The sequence below is a fragment of the Gossypium hirsutum genome, chromosome A08 (assembly GCF_007990345.1).
Source record: "Gossypium hirsutum isolate 1008001.06 chromosome A08, Gossypium_hirsutum_v2.1, whole genome shotgun sequence".
NCBI classification, from domain to species: Eukaryota; Viridiplantae; Streptophyta; class Magnoliopsida; order Malvales; family Malvaceae; genus Gossypium; species Gossypium hirsutum.
The window spans coordinates 94,847,626-94,870,249 of record NC_053431.1 but is presented as its reverse complement, the minus strand read 5'-3'; the positions used below and the strand labels follow the sequence as shown (position 1 = coordinate 94,870,249).

At 33.4% G+C, this 22,624-nt stretch overlaps 1 long non-coding RNA gene across 1 annotated transcript; it reads right to left on the bottom strand.

Moving 5' to 3' along the window:
- Positions 1 to 20,080: 20,080 nt before the first annotated feature.
- Positions 20,081 to 20,786, bottom strand: LOC121204560 (uncharacterized). The gene is made up of 2 exons (XR_005899607.1): positions 20,671 to 20,786; positions 20,081 to 20,373 (listed from the first exon to the last, which is right to left on the bottom strand). It is a non-coding gene; the product is annotated as an uncharacterized lncRNA (long non-coding RNA).
- Between the last annotated feature and the right edge of the window lie 1,838 nt (positions 20,787 to 22,624).

The window sequence follows — 22,624 nt, the reverse complement described above, 5'->3', positions numbered from 1 at the left end:
TGTATACCAAGTGTTAAGTAATTTGTAAACAACAACATGAGCTAGTTAGCTATGTATACTAACAACCATTTTTAACACATGTTAAGCAACAAAAATATTCCAACACAATTTGTAATCAACAAAAATTTTCCATTTCATTCAAGTGTTTGTAAACAACATGATATGGTTAGCCATGTATAACAGCAGCCATCTATACCAATATAAGCAACAATTTACCAGCAACAAAATTACAAAACATAAGCTGGTTTTCAATTAACATAAAATAATTTTTAAGGTTTTGAAAACAACAAAACAATAACAATTACAAGCACCAAAAACCAGGTTCTTCTCTCCCTTTTCCTTACATCCTCTAATGTCTTCATTTTTTTCAGCAGACCCAACAACACAACTCTTAAACAGGGCGTCAATGGTGGATTAAACCAGCTGAAAAACTGACATGGTTTTTGAAATCCACTGCCGAATTTCTTACACCCAAAAAACCTCCTACCTGGGTTGTCATTGGACCAAGACGTGTTTAATTTGGTTGGGTTTCCACAATAGCACACCGGAATCACTTCAGGCATATCCATTTTCCCTCTTCTCCTTCTTTTCTTCTTCTTCTTTTTCTTTTTCTCAAACCCTAAAATGGTGCTGGTACTATTGTTAAAGTGTTACTAACCGGCCAGCTAGACTTAAGGTTGACAGCAAGGACTCCATCACCTACCACGTCACTTTACTGTGACGTCTGTGAGGGAAAACGGTAAAAATGACCGTTTTGTTACTTTTTGAAAGTTAAGTGACTGAAATGAAACTTAGGTGACTGTTTTGTCAGTTACCCCAAAGTTGGGTGACTGTTGGTGTAACTTACCCTAAATTCAATTATAGATGTAAAATAAATAATTATTTTTCATATTAAAAGATAAAAATATATACTAAGTTTGTACTTATCTTAAAAATAATTTTATTGATAAATAATTAAAGTTTCATTAATTATATTTGTATTTATTTTTTATTATTTACATAATACTTATTTATGTTAAATTATATATTTTATATAATAAAAGTAATCAATCATTTTTAACATTTTTGACATATATATTTAACATATATTTATATTAAATATTAAACTACATTAAAATAATGGGATAAATTCCAAAATTATAATCAACTATGGTTTAATGTGTAATTGTATACATGAACTTTGATTTTGTGCAATTTTATACTTGAAATTTTGATTTGATCCAATTCTTGTAAATTATTAACACAATTATTGATATAACATCATTTTATGTTTATATATTGCATACATAAATAATTCTATTTATCCAATATAAAAGTAAATTGAAATATTTATTTCTTTAAAAGTGTATGATTAACTCAAAATTAAAGTTTCAAATATACATTTGAAACACAATTAGAGTTTCATGTGTACAATTACACCAAGTTAAAGTTCATGCACATAATTGCACATTAAATCAAATTTATGTAAAATTTTGAGATTTATCTTGAAAATAATAATTAAAAAATTATTTATGATAATGAATTTATATATTATTAGATTGCTTGTATAAAAATAAAATTTTATATAATAAAACTTATAATATGTTTTTGTTTATTTTTTATATTTATATAATATATGTATTATTATGATAAATTATTTTATGGATTCTTCCCACCGCATCATCCATGGTCCCTTTCAAATTATTTAACTCGAACCCTAAACCTTAAACTTTGAACCCCAAACTCAAATATGAACTTGAACCCAAACCTTGAACCTTAGACCTTGGGCCTAGGGTCCAAAGTTTGAGGTTTGGGTTTAAGGTTTAGAGTTTAAGATTTGGGATTCATAATTTAAGGTTTTGGGTTCGAGGTTTAAAATTTAATATTTAAGGTATAAGACAAAAAAAATTAAAATTGTGTATCAATAACATGAAAAAATTATTAAAACGTCATTATATAATTAAAAAGGGGACATAAACAATGTGGTGGGAAAATTACATAAAATAATTTCTCGTATTTTTGTAATAGCAATATAAGGTTAAACTTGGAAAAATATTTCCCACTCTAAATTTTTTTTTTCTTAATTGGAACAGAATACTTCTATCTAAAATTCCATCTTCGATGCGTTCAAAATTTTACTGGCCAAAATTAAAATGTTATTCAAAGGGATGATAATGGTGCGTTTGCACCAAAACCTATAACAATGGCCAAAGTTTAAAATATAACTTACTTTTTATGCATGTACACTTTCAAACTAATATGATATTTCTATCATGTTGATTTAAAATATTATATATATTAATATTTATTGAGTGATTAAAAGTTTTTTTTACATAAAATAAATAATTTTTTTAATTTACATTAAATTTAATATACATAATTTACATAAATAAAATATAAAATTTAACGATTAAATTATTAAAATAATAATCATAAAAAAGTTTAGGAAAGAATGAATTAAATATTTATCTATATAAATAGATTATCTAAATCAGCCTGATCCAATGGGATCATCTTCAAAACGAAATTGGCTTGACTACCTAATTCTTTTGTGTAGCTTTCTACGCACTAAAAGAAAGCGTGCCAAAACTTTGTTTAGTTTAAAAATCATTTATTCAAAACTCACCATATTTGTAACTAATTTCCATCGGTAAAATTGTGATTTTTTTATTTAATATTTAAATTTAGTCTTTATATTTTAATTTGATATAAAAATTTTATTAATTTTATGAGTTGAAAATAAATTATAATAATTAAATTTCATATTTGAATATGTTAAAAGACATTTCAATTTAGAGAGAGAAATTATCAAATTAATAGTAATAAAATTAATTAAGTCTTAACTCGGTTAACATTGGCATTGTTACTAATATAAGAAAATATAAGTTCGAGCGAACTGAAATATGTTTATTTTTAATTTAAAGATTGTGGAGAGGTTATAAATAATTCAAGATATTATATAAAAAAAATAATTAATTAAGTTACCCAATTGCTTGTCAATAGAATAACATCAAGTTTGATTTAGCCCTGCCATGAAATCATATAGAAGAGAAGTTATTTGAGCTCCGGTGGTGGACTAAACAGAGACCTAGTAAACTAATACCTAAAATACAGTGTGCCCCCAACACGAAAAGCACCATTCAATTTCTTTACCTTTGGATCTTTATTTTATAACGCAACTTGGTACGTTCGACCATAACGTTTACGAAGGTTTAATTCTAAAAGTGGTCCTTAAATTATATTATTTTTTCATTTAAGTACCTAAACTTTTTTTTTATTGTCAAAAGTAATATCTAAATTATTAATTTCGTCCCATTTTACCCCAAAATAATGATACCAACCAATAAAAACGTAACACATGGTACATTTAAAGTGAGACCAAATTAATAATTTAGATATAATATTTTACCAAAAAAAATTTAAATATCTAAGTAGGAAATTTGATATAGTTTAAGGGTCAATCTTGCATTTAAGCCTCTACAAAGTTATGCAGTTGTTTTCATTTGACATTTTATTGTATTTGCATCAACAAAACCTTTACCAATAAAATGCATGCCACCAATTTTACCAATATCTTCCTTATGGTATTACAACCCCCAAAACCAACACAACGCTGGAACATCACCAATAGACCAAGGGTCTCAACATTATCGGTTTGATAATCAGCAATACTTAGACATGCAAGAGAGAATAAGAGTTATGGAGGAATTGTAACAGCCCGATTTAAGGCCTAGTCGGATTAGTGGTCTGGGGACCACAAATTCGATGTCAAGAAAATAATTTATTATTATTTTGATGTATTAGCATGTTTTTAAGAGTACGTGAAAAATTTGGTGAGTCAATTTTAGCATTTGGAAGCCTTATTGCGAAAAAGGACTAAATCGCATAAAATGCAAAAGTCCTAAATTGATAGCTAAAAGTGTCAAATATCTAGAGAACCTAAATTTGGGGTCTTTAAAGGGCAATTAGACCCTATAGAGATAGCTTGGCTGACCTTAGGAGGTAATTTGGTCAAAAAATCCAAGTTTGCTGGGTTTGGTGGCTAATTTGACTAAAATAGAAATAAAATAAAAGAAAGATGATATCATCCTATATCCTATTTTCTTCTCCATTGATTTTTCAGCAATTTTTGGGGGTTTTGAGTTTCAAAAATTTCAGCAACTTTAAGTCTTTACAAGTAAGTGGTTTTAATGGTTTTTCTTGAATATTTTTGTACTTTTGAGACCCTTGAAGCATGAGCTTTCAAATGAGGGTACTATTTTGCAAAATGGTTGAAAGTCTAGGGTTTTTTCATGAGAGAACCTAGGGTGTTTCTTGAAATTTTATGGAAGAATATGAAGCTTAGTGGTGTGGTAAACAACTTTTGTGAAAGGATTTTCATGAAGATACCTAAAAAGGATTAGTTTGCATAAGTTGTAAAGTAGATGATTAATGTGTAATATAGAGGGAATTTGGAGTTGGTATAAGAGTAAAAAGGGTTCGGCTTAGGCTTAAGATGCGAATAAATCCGATAAAAATCAATTTTCAAGTCTAGGGGTAAAATGGTCATTTTGTCAAGGTATAGGGGCAAAATGGTTATTATACCAAAGAAGTGAATTTTCGATTGTCTAATTTTATTGAGTGATTAAATAAGTGTATTTTTCTATTATAGATCAAGAAATACCGAATCTGAACCTAGACCGAGGGAAAGCCAAGCAAATCGACTAAATCGACTAGTTGCCACATTTTGTAATCCGAGGTAAGTTGCATGTAAATAATACAACTACATTGATAATATATGTGTTTGAATTGTGTCAAAATTATTATAGCATAAATTGCTTAAGTTGTGGAAATGAGAGAATGTGATGAGAATAGAGATAGTAGAATTCCTGTTGGAACCCTAGGGAAATAAATCAGATATTCAGGCCATGACAATTGGGTCATTTGTGTGAGTTAGTGTAAGACCATGTCTAGGACATGACATCGGCATTGAGACGAGTGCTAGTGTAAGACATGTCTGGGACATGCATCGGCCTCGAGATATAAGCCAGTGTAAAACATGTCTGGGACATGCGTCGGCTACGAGATGATAGTCAATGTAAGACCATGTCTGGGACATGGCTTCGACTTAAGATATGAGCCAGTGTAAGACCGTGTCTGGGACATGGCATCGACACCTTACCTCACATTTGAGACTATAGAATATCCGATAGCATTCCGAATGGTTCAACGGTGAAAGTTTTGATTTCTAGTTAATGAGGAAAGTATAACCGTGTTGTGAGTGATACAGGTACCTATTTGGTATGTATAAAATGTGAGCCACATTATATGCTATATGATGTGTATTGAATATTGATGAATAAGTTTTGCTTATACCTACTTGTGTATTATGATACTTGTTGATGAATGGTAGAGTATTGTTGTACAATTATTTATATGCAACTTATTAAGCTATATGCTTACTCCCTCTCCTTTCCTTTTTCTTATAGAGGATCAACAGAAGTCAGAGATTTCGATCACATTATCAATCGAAGCATTCGGTATAGTTTGATTTATATTTTTGAGTATGGCATGTATAGGGAAGTAGACTTGTGTTTTGTGTTGTTATTAATTTGGCCAAATGTGTTGGCTTGGGATAAATTCCTCATTTTGTACTAAGCCTTGAATGATGGCTAATATTCATTTTTATATATGCAAATGGTGTTATGTTCATGGATGAGTAGAATGCACAAATGACATGTTGTCTATTTTGGCTGATTTTATTGTATGAAATAGTCTTGTATTGATTTTGGTTGCTTTTGTGTTGGTTGTGTAAGTAAGGATGGCAAAGAGGCTTGGTAAATAGCCTGATTTTGTCCACACGGGTAGACACACGGGCGTGTGCCTAGGCCGTGTGTGACACACGGTCAGCACCATGGGCGTGTTGTTCAACCGTGTGTCCCCTGCACATAAAAATTTCAAGTCAGTATGCATGATAGTAAACAAACGGGCAGAGACACGGCTGTGTGTCTCCGCCGTGTGAGGGGCACGGTTCAGCACACGGGCGTATGCCTCGGCCGTGTGACCCTTAAGGAATGCTAATGTCAGAAACAGAATGTTCAAGTTTTTGCACACGGGCTAGGACACAGGTGTGTCATGGTCGTGTGAAGGACACAGGCGTGTACCAGGCCGTGCGAAAACCCCTGGAGGTGTGTATTTAGAATTAATTCCACATGGGTGCCAGACACGGGCGTGTCCCTGTATTGCCTAGGCCTTGTGAGCCACATTGGCCAACCACACGACCATGTCAAATTGATCACACGGGTGTGTTGCCCCTTCCACAAGAGCGTGTGCCCCTGTACCAAGTGTCATTTTTCTAAAGTTGACTAAAGAACCCGAGGTGTTTTCGAATAATTTTCGATAGGTATTTTGGGTCTCATAGGCCCATATTAAGGATATGTTGATAAGCTTGAGAAAGTTTTAAATTTTTCCAAGTCTTAGAGACTCGGAATTGGTAGTAGGCACGAGTTTAAGTTATGTAACACCTTGTACTCTATCCCGACATAGGATACGGGTATGAGGTGTTATATTTAGTGGTGTCAGAGCTATGGTTTAGTCAGTTCTAGGACTAACCTTGCGAAAGTATGAGTCTAGCTATACATGTCATAATTGTATATTGATAGTGTGGCGATTTCTGACAATTATAAATTGTATTTTTATATAGTAAATGGATCTTGATAGAGCTACGGCGGATGACGTGGAGAGTAACACACTGTCTCCCACTGAAGGGACCGCGCTAGTGGAAAGTGAGCCCGTGACTATGGGCCAAGGCGGAGGGGCTAGAGAAGCATACCTCTAAATGATGGATGCTTGGTATATGAAGTTTATTCGTGAGAATACGAACACTCCACCTCCCCCACCTCTTTCGATTCCTTAGTATGCCCCGGTAGCTTTGCAAGCCATGGACATGTTTATGTGAAAGAAGCCACCAGTAGACAAGATCCGAAAATAAGGGTTGAGGAATTTCGGGCTAACATAGATAACGACCCGGAGAAAGCAGAGTTTTGGTTAGAGAATACCATCAGGGTATTTGATGAACTGTCGTGCACACCTGAGGAGTGCGTGAAGTGTGCCATATTGCTCTTATGAGATTCGACTTACCAGTGGTAGAACAAACTCGTATCTATGGTACCGAGAGAGAGAATAATGTGGGAATTTTTCCAAGAAGAGTTCCAAAAGAAGTATATTAGCTAGAGGTTCATAAACTAGAAAAGGAAGGAATTTCTAGAGTTGAAACAAGGTAATAAGACTGTGATGGACTATGAACAAGAGTTTGTGAAACTCAGCAAATACGCGCGGGAGTACGTGTCCTCAGAAGTTGTTATGTGCAAAAGGTTTGAGGATGGTCTAAATGAGGATATCCAAGTATTTTTTGGTATTTTAGAGCTAAGAGAATTTGTGGTGCTCATTGAGAGAGCTTGCAAGGCAGAAGAGTTGGTCAAAGAAAGGAAGAGAGCTACTATTGAGTCACGAGACTCAAAGAAGAGACAGTTGGGGAAATTATATCAGCACCCATCCAAGAGATCGAAGGAATTCACTACCTAATCTAATGCTTTGGTAGGGTTTTCTAATAGGAAAAGAATCAGCAGAACATAACTTCTAGAGCCCAGACCACTTCTGCTGCAAGCGTGGGTAGTGCTCGACCAATTAGGCCAAGATGTTCGCAATGTGGTAGATGCCATTTCGGTAAGTGCCGAGGTAAAGAAAAAGGGTGTTTTAAATGTGGGTCACTAGACCATTTCATCCGAGACTATCTCGAATTAGAAAAAGGAGAGAAAAAGCAAGAAGTAAAGGCAAGTAATGCTCCATTAAGGGGTAGACTACAGAAGAACCCGAGAAGTGAGGTTACTAGTAAAGGTACGCCAAGAGATGCTACAGTGGGTTCTAAGGGCAGAGCGCCCGCAAGGACTTACGCTATTCGTGCCCGTTAAGAGGCAAAGCCTCCCGATATGATCACGGGTACCTTTTCTATTCATGATATATCTGTTGTTGCTTTAATTGACTCGGGGTCTACCCACCTCTATATTTGTATAGAATTGATACCTCGTATGAGCATGATAGTAGAGTCAACTGAATTTGTGATAAAAGTGTCCAACCTCTTAGGAAAACATGTGCTTGTAGACCAAATGTGTAGAAATTGTCCTTTGGCAATTAGAGGTCATTGTTTTCCGGCTAAGTTGATGTTATTGCTGTTTAATGAACTTGATATAATCCTTGGGATAGATTGGTTAACTTCTCATAGTGTTGTAGTGGACTGTGGGAGGAAAATTATTGAGTTAAAATGTGCAGATGGAAATGTCCTTCGGGTTGGACCAGATGAACCAAATGAATCGCCTAGAGTAATATCATCTTTGGTTGCTGAAAAATATCTAAGGAAAATATATGAGGCTTATCTCGCTTTTTTGTGAATACTCAAGTGTCTGAGTCAAAGATTGAATCGGTACCAGTGGTTTGTGAGTTTATAGATGTTCTCGGAAGAGTTACCTGGATTACCTCCAGCTAGAGAAGTTAAATTTGGTATCGAGTTGGTCCCTGGTACAGCACCTATCTCGATCGCTCCTTATAGAACGGCCCCAACAGAGCTGAAAGTACAACTGCAAGAGTTAACGGATAAAGGTTTTGCGAGACCTAGTTATTCACCGTAGGGCGCACCAGTGTTGTTTGTGAAAAAGAAAGACGGGTCGATGAGGTTATGTATCGACTATAGACAGCTTAATAAGGTAACTGTGAAGAACAAGTATCCTTTGCGAAGGATTGATGATTTATTCGATCAGTTGAAGGGAGCCACGGAGTTCTCCAAGATAGACTTGAGGTCTGGTTATCAGTTGAGAGTTAAAGAGCAAGATGTACCGAATACTACATTTCGGACAAGATATGGGAATTTTGAGTTCCTCGTCATGCCCTTTGGTTTGACTAATGCCCCGACGGTGTTTATGGATTTGATGAACTCGGTCGTATTTGGATAAGTTCGTAGTGGTCTTCATTTACGACATACTGATTTACTCGCGTGATGAAGGTGAGCACGTGGAGCATCTAAGAATGGTTCTACAAACTTTGAGAGATAAGCAGCTTTAAGAGAGAGTTTTGGCTTGAAGAGGTCAGATTTCTAGGACACACTGTGTCGGGTGACGGGATCAGAGTTGACCCAAGCAAGATCTCGGCTATTGTTGAGTGGAAATCGTTGAGGAATGTAACTGAAGTTTGAAACTTTTTGGGTTTGGCTGGATATTATAGACGTTTGTAAACGAATTCTCTATGATAGCTACGCCGATAACAAGGCTATTGCAAAAGGGTGTCAAGTTTGAATGGACAAAAAAGTGCCAACAGAGTTTCGAAAAATTAAAGGCCTTGTTGACCGAAGCCTCAGTGTTACTGCAACCGAAGTCAGGCAAGGAGTTTGTGATATATAGCGATGCCTCCTTGAATGGTTTCGGGTGCGTGCTTATGCAAGAGGGTAAGGTCATAGCTTACGCTTCGAGACAACTAAAGCCTTATGAGAAAAATTACCCGACACATGATTTAGAGTTGGCTAGCATCGTATTCGCGTTGAAAATTTGGAGGCACCATCTGTATGGCAAGAAGTGTCGGATGCTCACTGATCACAAGAGCGTCAAGTACTTAATGACTCAAAAAGAATTGAATCTACGGCAACGAAGGTGGCCAAAGCTGATAAAGGATTGCGAGTTGGTGATTGACTATCTCCCGAGCAAGGTGAACGTGGTCGCCGATGCCCTGAGTAGGAAATCATTATTTACTTTAAGAGAAATGGATGCCTGATTGGCTTTATTAGATGATGGTTCGGTTCTAGTAGAGTTGAGAGCTAGACCGATGTTTCTACAAGAGATTCGGGAAGCACAAAATAACGATAGTGATTTGCAAGCCAAGAGAACGTAGTGTGAGTCAAGCGTCGAGCCATATTTTCGTATTGGTACTGATGGATGTATAATGTTTAAAGATAGAGTTTGTGTACCCAAGGGCAGCAAGCTTATTCGGAAGATTCTACAAGAGGTGCATAGTAGTTGTTTGTCCGTGCACCCGAGTAGTGTGAAAATGTTCAACGACCTAAAGAAAATGTACTGGTGGTCGGGAATGAGAAGAGACATTTTTAGAATTCGTTTCCAAGTGCCTTATGTGTCAGCAAGTGAAAGTCGAACACTATGTACCTTCGGGTCTACTTCAGCCTATCACAGTCCCTGAGTGGAAGTGGGATCAGATTACTATGGATTTCGTGACGGGTTTGCCATTAACCCCGAAGAAAAAGAATGTTGTTTGGGTTATTGTGGATAAGCTAACAAAGTCGGTGCATTTTGTACCAGTGCGTACCGACTACTCCCTTGAAAGATTGGTCGACTTATACGTATCCGAGATCGTGAGGCTTCATAGAGCGCCATTATCGATTATTTCAGATCGGGATCCGAGATTTACCTCGAGGTTTTGGAAAAAGATACAAGAGGAATTGGGAACAAAGTTAAGTTTTAGCACAACATTTCACCCGCAAACCGAGGGTCAGTCGAAAAGAGTAATTCAGATCTTAGAAGACATGTTGCGGTGTCGTGTTCTTGAGTTTCAGAGAAGTTGGGAAAGGTACTTACCATTGGTGGAATTCACCTATAACAATAGCTATCAGTCAAGTTTGAAGATGGCACCTTATGAGGCATTGTATGGGCGAAAGTGTCAAACGCCCTTATATTGGGCCGAGCTCAGAGAGGGTCAGATTCACAGGGTCGATGTAGTCAAGGAAACTGAAGAGAAAGTTAAAGTGATTCGCGACTGTTTAAAGGCTGCCTCGGATAGACAAAAATCCTATGCGGATAGGACCGGTTGCCTATCGTTTGGCTTTTCCACCAGAATTGGAAAGGACTCATGAGGTGTTTCATGTATCCATGCTATGTTAGTATAGATTAGACCCTTCGAATGTGATTGCGCCAACCGAGGTTAAAATTTATCCGGACATGACTTATGGCGAAAAGCTGGTCAAGATTTTAGCTCGGGAAGTCAAACAGCTAAGGAACAAGAGTATAGCACTCGTGAAAGTTTTGTGGAATAGACATAGAGTCAAGGAAGGCACATGGGAACCTGTGGATACTATGAGAGATCAATACCCGAACTTATTCACCGGTAAGATTTTCTGAGACAAAAATCTCTAAGGGGGAGAAATGTAACAACCCGATTTAGGGCCTAGTCAGATTAGTGGCCTCGGGACCACAAATTCGATGTCAGGAAAATTATTTTATTATTATTATGTATTAGCATGTTTTTAAGAGTACGTTAAAAATTTGGTGAGTCAATTTTAGCATTTGGAAGCCTTATTGCGAAAAAAGACCAAATCGTATTAAATGCAAAAGTCCTAAATCGATAGCTAAAAGTGTCAAATAGCTGGAGAACCTAAATTGGGGGTCTTTAAAGGGAAATTAAACCCTATATAGACAGATTGGCCGACCATAGGAGGTAATTTGGTCAAAAAGTCTAAGTTTGGTGGGTTTAGTGGTTAATTTGACTAAAATAGAAATAAAATAAAAGAAAGATGATATCATCCTATTTCCCATTTTCTTCTCTTCCTATTTTTTAGCCATTTTTGGGGTTTTGAGCTTCAAAACTTTCAGCAACTTTAAGTCTTCACAAGTAAGTGATTTTAATGGCTTTTCTTGAATATTTTTGTACTTTTGAGACCCTTGAAGCATGAGCTTTCAAATGAGGGTACTATTTTGCAAAATGGTTGAAAGTCTAGGGTTTTGTCATGAGAGCATCTAGGGTGTTTTCTAAAGTTTTATGGAAGAATATGAAGCTTAGTGGTGTGGTAAACAAGTTTTGCGAAATGATTTTCATGAAGATACATAAAAAGGACTAGTTTGCATAAGTTGCAAAGTAGATAATTAATGTGTAATATAGTGGGAATTTGGAGTTGCTATAAGATTAAAAAGGGTTCGGCTAAGCTTAAGATATGAATCAATTCGATAAAAATTGATTTTTGAGTCTAGGGATAAAATGGTCATTTTGTCAAGGTTTAGGGGCAAAATGGACATTTTACCAAAAATGTGAATTTTTGATTGCCTAATTTTATTGAGTGATCAAATAAGTGTATTTTGCTACTATAGATCAAAAAATACCGAATCCGAACCTAGACCGAGGGAAAGCCAAGCAAATCGACTAAATCGACTAGTCGCCACATTCTATAATCCGAGGTGAGTTGTATGTAAATAATACAACAACATCGATAATATATGTGTTTGAATTGTATCAAAATTATTATAGCATAAATTGCTTGACTTGTGGAAATGAGAGAATGTGATGAGAATAGAGATAGTAAAATTCCCATTGGAACCCTAGGGAAATAAATTGGATATTCAGGCCATGACGATTGGGTCATTTGTGTGAGCTAGTGTAAGACCATGTTTGGGACATGGCATCGACATTGAGATGAATGCTAGTGTAAGACATATCTGGGACATGCATTGGCCTCGAGATGTAAGCCAGTGTAAGACATGTCTGGGACATGTGTCAGCTACGAGATGATAGTCAGTGTAAGACCATGTCTGGGACATGGCTTCGACTTGAGATATGAGCCAGTGTAAGACCGTGTCTGGGACATGGCATCAGCATCTTACCCCACATTTGAGGCTATGGAATATCCGATAGCATTCCGAATGGTTCAACGGTGAAAGTTCTAATTTCTAGTTAATGAGGAAAGTATAACCATGTTGTGAGTAACACAGGTACCTATTTGGTATGTATAAAATGTAAGCCACATTATATGCTATATGATGTGAATTGAATATTGATGAGTAAGTTTTGCTTATTCCCATTTGTGTATTATGATACTTGTTGATGAATGGTAAAGTATTGTTGTGTAATTATTTATATGCAACTTACTAAGCTATATGCTTACTCCCTCTCCTTTCATTTTTCTTATAGTGCCGCCTATCTAGCTCAAGGATCAACGGAAGTCAACAATATCGATCACACTATCAATTGAAGCATTCGGTATAGTTTGATTTATATTTTTGAATATGGCATGTATAGGGAAGTAGACTTGTGTTTTGTGTTGTTATTAATTTGGCCAAATGTGTTGGCTTGGGATACATTCCTCATTTTGTACTGAGCATTGAATGATGGCTAATATTCATTTTGATATATGCAAACGGTGTTATGTTCATGGATGAGTAGAATGCACAAATGAAATGTTGTCTATTGTGGCTGATTTTATTGCATGAAATAGTCTTGTACTAGTTTTGGTTGCATTTATGTAGATTGTGTAAGTAAGGGTGGCAAAGAGGCTTGGTAAATAGCCTAATTTTGTCTACACGGATAGACACACGAACGTGTGTCTAGGCTGTGTGTGACACACGGTCAACACCATGGGTGTGTTGTTCAGCCGTTTGTCCCCTGCACATAAAAATTTCAAGTCAGTATGCATGATAGTAAACACACGAGCAGAGACACGGCCGTGTGTCTCAGCTGTGTGAGGGGCACGGTCCAGCACACGGGCGTGTGCCTCGACCGTGAGACCCTTAAGGAATGCTGATGTCAGAAATAGAATGTTCAAGTTTTTGCACACGGGCTAGGACACGATCATGTCATGGCCGTGTGAAGGACACGGGCTTGTGCCAGGTCATGCGAAAACCCCTGTAGCTGTGCATTTGGAATTAATTCAACACAGATGTCGGACACGGGTGTGTCCTTGTATTGCCTAGGCCGTGTAAGCCACACGAGCCAACCATATGACCATGTCAAATTGATCATATGGGTTTGTTGCCCCTTCCACACGGGCGTGTGCCCTTGTGCCAAGCGTCATTTTTCTAAAGTTGACTAAAGAACCCGAGGTGTTTTCGAATAATTTTCGATGGGTATTTTGGGTCTCGTAGGCCCATATTAAGGACGCGTTGATAAGCTTGAGAAAGTTTTAAATTTTTCCAAGTGTTGGAAGCTCGGAATTGGTAGTAAGCACAAGTTTAACTTAGGTAACACCTTGTACTCTATCCCGACATAGGATATGGATATGGGGTGTTACAAGAACAAATCTCCTTCCAACAAAAAAGATACGAAAAGCAACAAAAGTTTATCCACACAGATGAAAGAAATGAAAAGCTCATTGAGGAGCTCAAACCAAATAAGGTGAACCAAGAGTAGAATCCCAAGCATGGAAAGGAAGATTTTTTCCATTCCGAACACCATCATCAGTATGTGGGCCAAGGTAAGGAAATTTTAGTAGATGAGGATATTGATATGGATGATAGAGATGATAGCTATGGTGAGGACTATGATTATAGTTATAGTTGTTCTATTCAAAATACCTTGGAACAAAAAGTAGAGAAGTGAGAGAAACATTTATAGGATTTTCAGAAATTAGAATCATCAGATTAGCGAAGAAGTATAAAATGAGCCCTTAGCTTAAAAAAATATTGCAATATCATGTTTCCCCGATATTTAAATTCCTCAAAATGATGTATGATGGTCGAGGAGACCCTCAATACCATTTAGCCCATTATATAAATCACATGAATGTATTTGGGGCTTTAAATGAAGTTAAATGCATGACATTTTCAATGATATTGAATGACTCGGCTCAAGTGTGGTATTTGCAATTGCCACAACATTCCATTATGAATTTCGAGCAGTTGGCAGACCTATTTATGAGTAGGTTCTTGGAAAATAAGACAATGAAAAAATCTAATACGTACCTCATGTTTATTAAGCAACATGAGGATAAGCCTTTAAGAGATTTTGTGAAAAGGTTCAACATAGCAACCATGGTCACAAAAGACATTCCTAAAGAATTTGTTGTTCAAGCTTTCATGTATGGAAAATCTCACCAATTTTTGAAGTACAATTTAATTGATAAACCTGCATCCTACTTGTTAGCATTATATGAGAAGGTTGATGAAAAATTGGGTTTGAAAAATGCAGCGAAAAATAAATTTAGGGGAAAACCAGATTTTAAAAAAAAAATTCAAAACAAAAACTTGGTTGTGATATCTAAAGTAATAAACACATAATAAAAATTTTACCTTTTCGATTCGTTTAGGATAAACGCTTCGATCGGGTAGTCTTCTCCGCTATTCATAAGCTCACGTCTGCCAAGTGTGGGCTCACTTTGAATCAGAAAATTTTCCACAAAAAATACCAGTGGGTAATTTCACAATTTCTCTAAACTTTTGAGTCAAGTTGTAAATAAGAAAAATATCTTTAGAAATGTTCTGAAATAATTTCTTCAGAGGATTTTCTCTCTACAACTTTCTATTGAATTCAGGTGTGTAAAAAATAATAACCCAAGGCTCTCTTTATATAAGGAGAGTTTAGAGAATTCAACTATAACTAAACTTAATCACTTTAATATTAAATTAATAAAATACTAATAATATAATTATTAAATTTAATTTAATATTAAATCTATTAAAATAATAATATTTTTGGAATAATTAATCTAAAATCAAATTCTCTGGTAAAGTCCTAGTAGGATTGTAATTCTTCCACTACTCAAGCATCGAAGAGCCACCACCGCTGACCATTTTTCGGCCACCAGAATACCGCCATTACAACCGCTGGCACCCCGAGTTGGTTCAATTTCTACCGATTTGGTCTGGGTCAATGATGATCCAACCGATTCGATTTAGCCACTAATTGGACCGTTGGTCCGGTTTCACATATCAGGCCCAATTTGACCATTTTTTTGGGTCTTGGTCTCAAATTTTGGGCTCCTTGGCCCAATTTACGATCTAAGGTCCAATTTTCAAGTTCAATTACTCATTGGGCCAATTGTCTGACTTGAAAATTAATTTCCAAAAATATCATATTAACTTTAATAAATTTTTTAATTTAATTTTACTTTATAAAAATTAATTTTTCCAAAAATCACTTAGATTTTCTAAATTAATTTTTTTTTAAAATTCTTTAATCAATTTCTCTAGTTGAATAATTCTTACAACAGCTTAATTTAATTCCACATCGAATAAATCGACTCAATTAAATTATTTCCAAAGTTATAGAATTTACTTCTAATTCAAATGCAGTTCAATCAAGCTTTTGATGTGCTAGCGAAGGGACTAGTTGGACATATACAATTAGGCCCTAGTAATTGCAATTATGTCCAGAAGCATCGTTATGATAATTTACAATTACTTAATCATTGAGTCAAGCCACAAGAAGTACCATGATTGAAAACTCATTAATTGTATACTCTTTATAAAAGCAATCCACCAAACTGCTTTATCCAATGACCTCTTCATGTGTGTGTTATCCTCATATGATATCCTTAATTTCTTTGAGTTAAATTAATTCACTCAATTCAATCATATTTTATCTCAATGTCACAATTGTGTCTTCTTAATGATTAATATGACCACTGTCAACAAATGATTGTGATAAATTGTTCATTCTAAAACAAGTAACCCATGACAACGTTCCATATTTATCGATCCACACATTGCCAATGAGAGGATATCGTTAACTCTTTAATTGAGCTATGAATTCCACTGTTGCAAGTAAAGCTATGTCATACACAAGTCATGTATCCAACATACCGGCTATCGACTCGATCATCTTTAAAGCATAAGCCTACACATATATCAAAGCACATGAGTTATATACGCATAGTCAGTGACTAACTCAAGATTTAGGTAAATCACACCATGAATGTTACAAGTGAATTAATTCACAAATGGATTCAAAATTAATTCATTTTGGGTCCAATCTAATGCATCATTCTACCAATAAATACATCTATGTCTATACCCGTGGAATCAACTGCTTTGATGTCCAAGACTAGCCCTATCCTCAATTGGATTTGTAGACGACATAACAATCATTCTCAATATTTAAATTAAATGCTCACTTTGATTCTTTTACGAGATTACTGTAATGACCGAAAATTCACGGGCATAGGAAAAGTGCAATATCGGGCCTCCGTCTTAGTAAATCGAGTTCAAAAATAATTATTAGAAATATTTATGAGTCTAGTGATGTGTTTAATTAGGTTTAAATTAGGTGAATTTAGCTTAATTAAGAATAATTAGGAAAAAACGACTAAATAGAATAAGGTGTAAAAGTTTAATTATAAAGTAAAAGAAAATAAGAGGGACTAAATAGGTAAATAAGCCGCTGGCTTAAGATGAAGTGGTAATACATGGAAAAATCTTAGATTTTTCTGGATTTATATTATAAAAATATTATTTAATTAAAACATTATAAATTATATTAATTAAAATTAAGATATTATATTAAAGGGAATAAATAAAATAAAGACGAATGTATGGTAATGATTTAATACAAGTGTATTAATAAATATATATATATTTGTGATATTTTATTTAGTAAAAGATATTTATTAGATAAAATAATTAAATTGTGAGATTTTTGTGTAATGAACAAATCAGATAGTGAGATTTGTAATAATGTGAATATATAGATTTGTATTATATTTATTTATTTACTTGAAAATTAAGTAAAAGATAATTACTAATTAAATAATTATATTAGGAGATTTTTATTAGTAAATAAATTGAAAGTATGGCAATTGTATGGTATTGATATTGTACAAATGTACAAAAATATATGTGTACAATTGTAGTATTTATACTTGTTATTAAAATAAATTATAATTTATATTAATTATGTTCTAAGATTTTTTTGTATGATAAATAAATAAAAGAAAGACAAATGGATGGTCATGATAATATACAAATGTAAAAATATTTATAAGTGTACATCTGTAATATATGTATTTGTGTATTAAATAGATATTTATTATATTTATTATTATTTAATTAATTGATATTATATTATTATATTAATGAATAAATTGACAAATTGACAAATGTAAGGTGATAGTAAAATACAAGTGTAATAAATTATATACATACAATTGTAATATGTTTATTTATTTACTTATTATTTAAGAAATAATAATATTTATTAAGTTAATATAATAAAATAATAAACAAAAGTAAAATAAAAAGAAACAAAGCAAAAGAAACAAAAAAGAAAACAGAAAACATTCAAACAGGGGAAGAAAAGAAAGAAAAAGAAAAGAAAAAGGAAAAACTATGGTTTTAAGGTTTGAAGCTTCAAAAGGTAAGTCAATTAAGTCATTTTTCTCTTAATTTTGATGTTTTAGAAGCTTTAGAACAAAGTTTTGTTGAAATTAAGTTGAAGTTTTGAAAGATCTTAGGTTTTTTAACATAGTTCATGTTGAACAAAATAATGAATTAGGGATTTAATTGAATGAATTTTAAGTTAGAATTGATTAAAGGATTAAATTGTAAATTAGGCTATAAGTTTTGTGTTGTAGGGAATAAATTGAAAGAAGTTTTAAATTAGGGTTTTATTATGAACATTAGATAGTTAAGTAGAATATGGAAGGAAATTGAATAGAAATAAAGTATTAATTGAGTTAGAAAAGTAAATGAGTAAATTAGGATTAAATTGGAATTAGGGTATAAATTGGATAGAAATTCAGTTATTATTAATTAATGTTGTAATTAATAGTTTAAATTATTATTATTTTCGTAGCTAACAAAGAACCCAAGGCATTGGCACAAAAAGGAAAAGAGAAAGTTATCAAGGAGTAATCCCGAAATCCGGGTTTGTATTACTATAATTCAATTATTTATTTATTCATTAAATGTTAAATTAATTTTTGTACATGGTAAGTAAATTATAAGGTAAGTGTTATTGTTGAATTGAATGAAAATTGAGTTGAATGATGAATATGTATTGAAATTGAATTGTATGTGGATTGAAATGGAAAAGTATATTGAATTGAGTTGTAATTAAATTGAGAATGAAATTGAAATTGAAAAGTAATATGGAATACCTTATTAACTAGTCGGGCTGAGTCGGATATAATTGGCATGCAATAGGATTGGAAGTGTTCAGGGATACTTCGACCTTGAGTCGATGAGACACTGGGTGTCGCTATTTTACTTCGGATAGATTCGATGAGGTACTGGGTACCACTTTACTTCAGCAAGGCCGATGAGACACTGGGTGTCAACTTTGCTTCAACTATCCGATGAGGCATTGGGTGCCAAACTGGTGTGTTTGGTTAGATCCGTGTATCCACCAAAGTCCGAGTTTGTTAATAGGGGTAATTAAAAGAAATGTTAAGTCGAATAAAAGGAATTGGCTAAGCCATTAAAAGAAATGTGAAAATGGAACATGAATTGAAAATGTGATTTGAATGTGAGTATGAGAATGGAAAGTATGAACCAATGGTTCATGAATTAGATAATGGCTCAACATGAATGTATATGATTTTAATTGATGAATAGCTAAATTAAATTGTATGAATATATTGAGAATGAAAAATTTATGTTTAAATTGGTTTAGTAAATATTAAAGTTATATGAATTAATTTATATGATTATTATGTTTATAATTTGAATTATGGTAATACCACTGAGTATGAAATACTCAGCGTACGGTTGTTTCCGTGCACAGGTTAATAGGTATTCAGAGTCTCGGTTCAGCATCCAGGCGATTCTGACTCTAGCGCAAACTCGGTGATGTATTCTTCTTTTAGTAAAAGTGGCATATACATAGGTGTTATTTTAATTACTTTAAAATGCTATATGATTTTTGTTGTAAAGAATGATATTTGATATTTTGGTGTTTAAACAATGAAATGATATGAAAATTTATATGATATATTTGGTATAATTAATACTAACATAATCTTTTGATACTTGGTTTAATGAAATGGAATTATCATAACATATTTCGTATAGTTGGTAACAAGCTGAAATAGAATGAATGAAGTTTATTTAATTAAACAATATATGCAAATGTTTACTTAGTAAATTACTAAGTTGATGTTAAGTTATGTGTAGGTGTATCTAAACATGAAATTGTATGGATTGTGATATTGGTTTTGAATTGGTTGCGATTTGAAATTGTAGAGAAGGTTAAATATTTATAAAGGGGTTATATTGAATTTTTCCTTAAAAAAAAGTTTTATATGAACTTATGATTATATTATAATATGTTCGATGATTATTTGAATATTAATCGTAAATTATCCAGTAATGCCTCGTAACCCTATTCTGGCAGCTGTAAACAGTCCATTTACAAATTAAAACCCATGTGAAAATTAAAAACAAAACAAAACCAAATAAATAAAATAAAAAGTCCAAAATTTAACCAGTTCATTTACAAATTAAAACCCAAGACCCTAGCCCAATCCAAACCCAAACTAAATTTAGACCCAAACGAGCCCAAAAATTAAAACCTAACCCAATACCCCATGGCCTAAAACCTAAACACTAAGCTAGCCTAGGAAACCATAGGTCCCCCTTTGTGCTGCAACAGCTTCGTATGGCCGCCAGTTGCCCTCGCCCTAGCCTCCATACACTCCACCATGTGCCTCCACGCCGCCATCAGTACCTACAGAGAAGACAAACAAAGGACAAACACAGCAGCAAGCAAAAACAAGCAAAATTTTGTATTTTTTTCTTTATTTTTCTTTCGGCTATAAAAGCCAAAGGGGATCGATGTAATTTTTTTACATATACTACGAATACAATTGACACGAAATCAATACGAAAAATCAGAGAGGAATCAAAAAAAAAGAAGTTTCTAAAAAGTGGTGCCTTTATCTTTCATTTTTTACTGTTTTTTTCCTTATTGATTGATTAGAAGAAAGAAAATAATAAAAGGGGAAAAAGGGAGTGGAAATCTCACCTTTTGGCTCGTCTACCATCACCACTGTGGCCTTTTTTCGCCAGAGTTTGGGTTCGGACGGGAGGAGATTTGAGAACTTTTGAGGGTATTTTGATTTTTTTCAAAGGGGTAGCAGAATGATTTTTTTAAATTTTTTTTGCTTTTTACAGGACTATCAAATGATGTCGTTTAGGGCCTATCTCAGTGGCCTCAAAACGGCGCCGTTTGAAGCTCAACTCGCGCCTTGACCCGACCCAGTTAAAGGATTTGCGTATTTTCAGAAATTGGTCTATTTGCGTGATTAATCCCTCCGCTTTTTCGACTTGTTTTGATTTGATCCTTTTGTTTTTTAATTTTATTTAATTTTATCACTTAGTCTTGCTTTATTTTAATTTGGTCCTCATATTATTTGAGAAGATGGGCGCCTAAAAACGATGTCGTTTTCGATGACCTGAGGCTCGATTTGGTTTTTTCCAGTGGGGATCCGCGTGTTTAATCATTGTACTAGTCCTTCTTATGTTTAAATGGATTATAATATGGTCATTTCCTATTTATTTATTTCTGATTTGCCCCACATTACTATTTAAAAATTTAATTTAGTCCCTTTTGCTATTTTTTTTATTTCATTCTTAAATTAGTTAATCTAATATTATTGTCATTATTATATTTCCTCTTTTGTTTCATTAATATTATTTGTTTCTTTTGTTTATTTGTTTTATTTACTTGTATTTTTTTTATAATTTCCAATCAAATTGTTTTATTTATCATCTTATTCATTTATTTATTTATTTATTTAACCCTTTTAATAATTAAAGTTCACCTATTTGTGTTTTTATGTGCTCTTATATTTCACTATTATTATTATTTATTTATGTATTTTATTATAAATTATGTCCTTAATTTTATATTTACTATAACTTGATTCCTTATTTGCGATATTTTTACAAATTATTTTTCCTTATATTTATTTGTGTAGTTGTTTCTTTGTCTTCATTATTTTTTTGGCATTGTTCTTTATGCGTGTGTGTCATCGCTATTATAGTTGTCATTATTTATTTATTTTTTATGGTTTTTGTTAATGTTAAAATAATGTATGTTATACGATTCTCATGTGTTGTATTATTAATGTATTCCATCTTGTCCTTTGTCAATACGATATTTCATTCACATATCGTTTTATAAATTACATTAATTCATAAAAAAGGAAAATAAAAAACCGGTAATTTTTAAATTTTGGGGAAATTCAAAAAAATTGTACCCTAACTTACGGAGTTTCGATTTCTCTCGTCAAACCTAAATAACCAAATATCTTTTTAAGTTTTAAAATACATGATTTTCAAATAATGTCGATATTCCGCGTTTAAAAACTCAAGAATGATCGTGCCCTAACTTACGGGGTTTCAATTTTTTTCGTTGGATTTAAACAATCGAATATCCTTTCAAAAATCAAAATACAATTTTTAAAATAAAAATTAAAAGGCAAACTTATTCTCGAGAATTCAAATGTTGTGTCCTAACTTACAGGATGTGACATTTGATTATCTCGAGACAAGAGGGCCTTTAATATTCGTTTTAATTTATTCATCCTTTTTTAGAAAATTAACATTAATAAAAAGAGGATCGTATTTTAAATTCTTTTCGAATTTTTCAACTTTCGATGTTAAGACATTAATTAATCAATTAGGTACCAATTTTCGGGCGTTGCAAGAGTGCTAATCCTTTCTCGTACGTAACTAACTCCCGAACCCGTTTTCTCAAATTTCATAGACCAAAATCGTTATTTTAAATCAAAACATTTTATTAAAACGATCAATCACAAGGTAACCCGATCACACCTCACAAAAAAATAATTGGTGGCGACTCCTATTTTCGTTTTCAAATTAAAAGTCGACCCTGTTTTCAAAATGAAATGATGGTTTCGACAATCATATTTAAAATTTTCTATTAATTTTAAAAATTAATTGAAATATTGTCA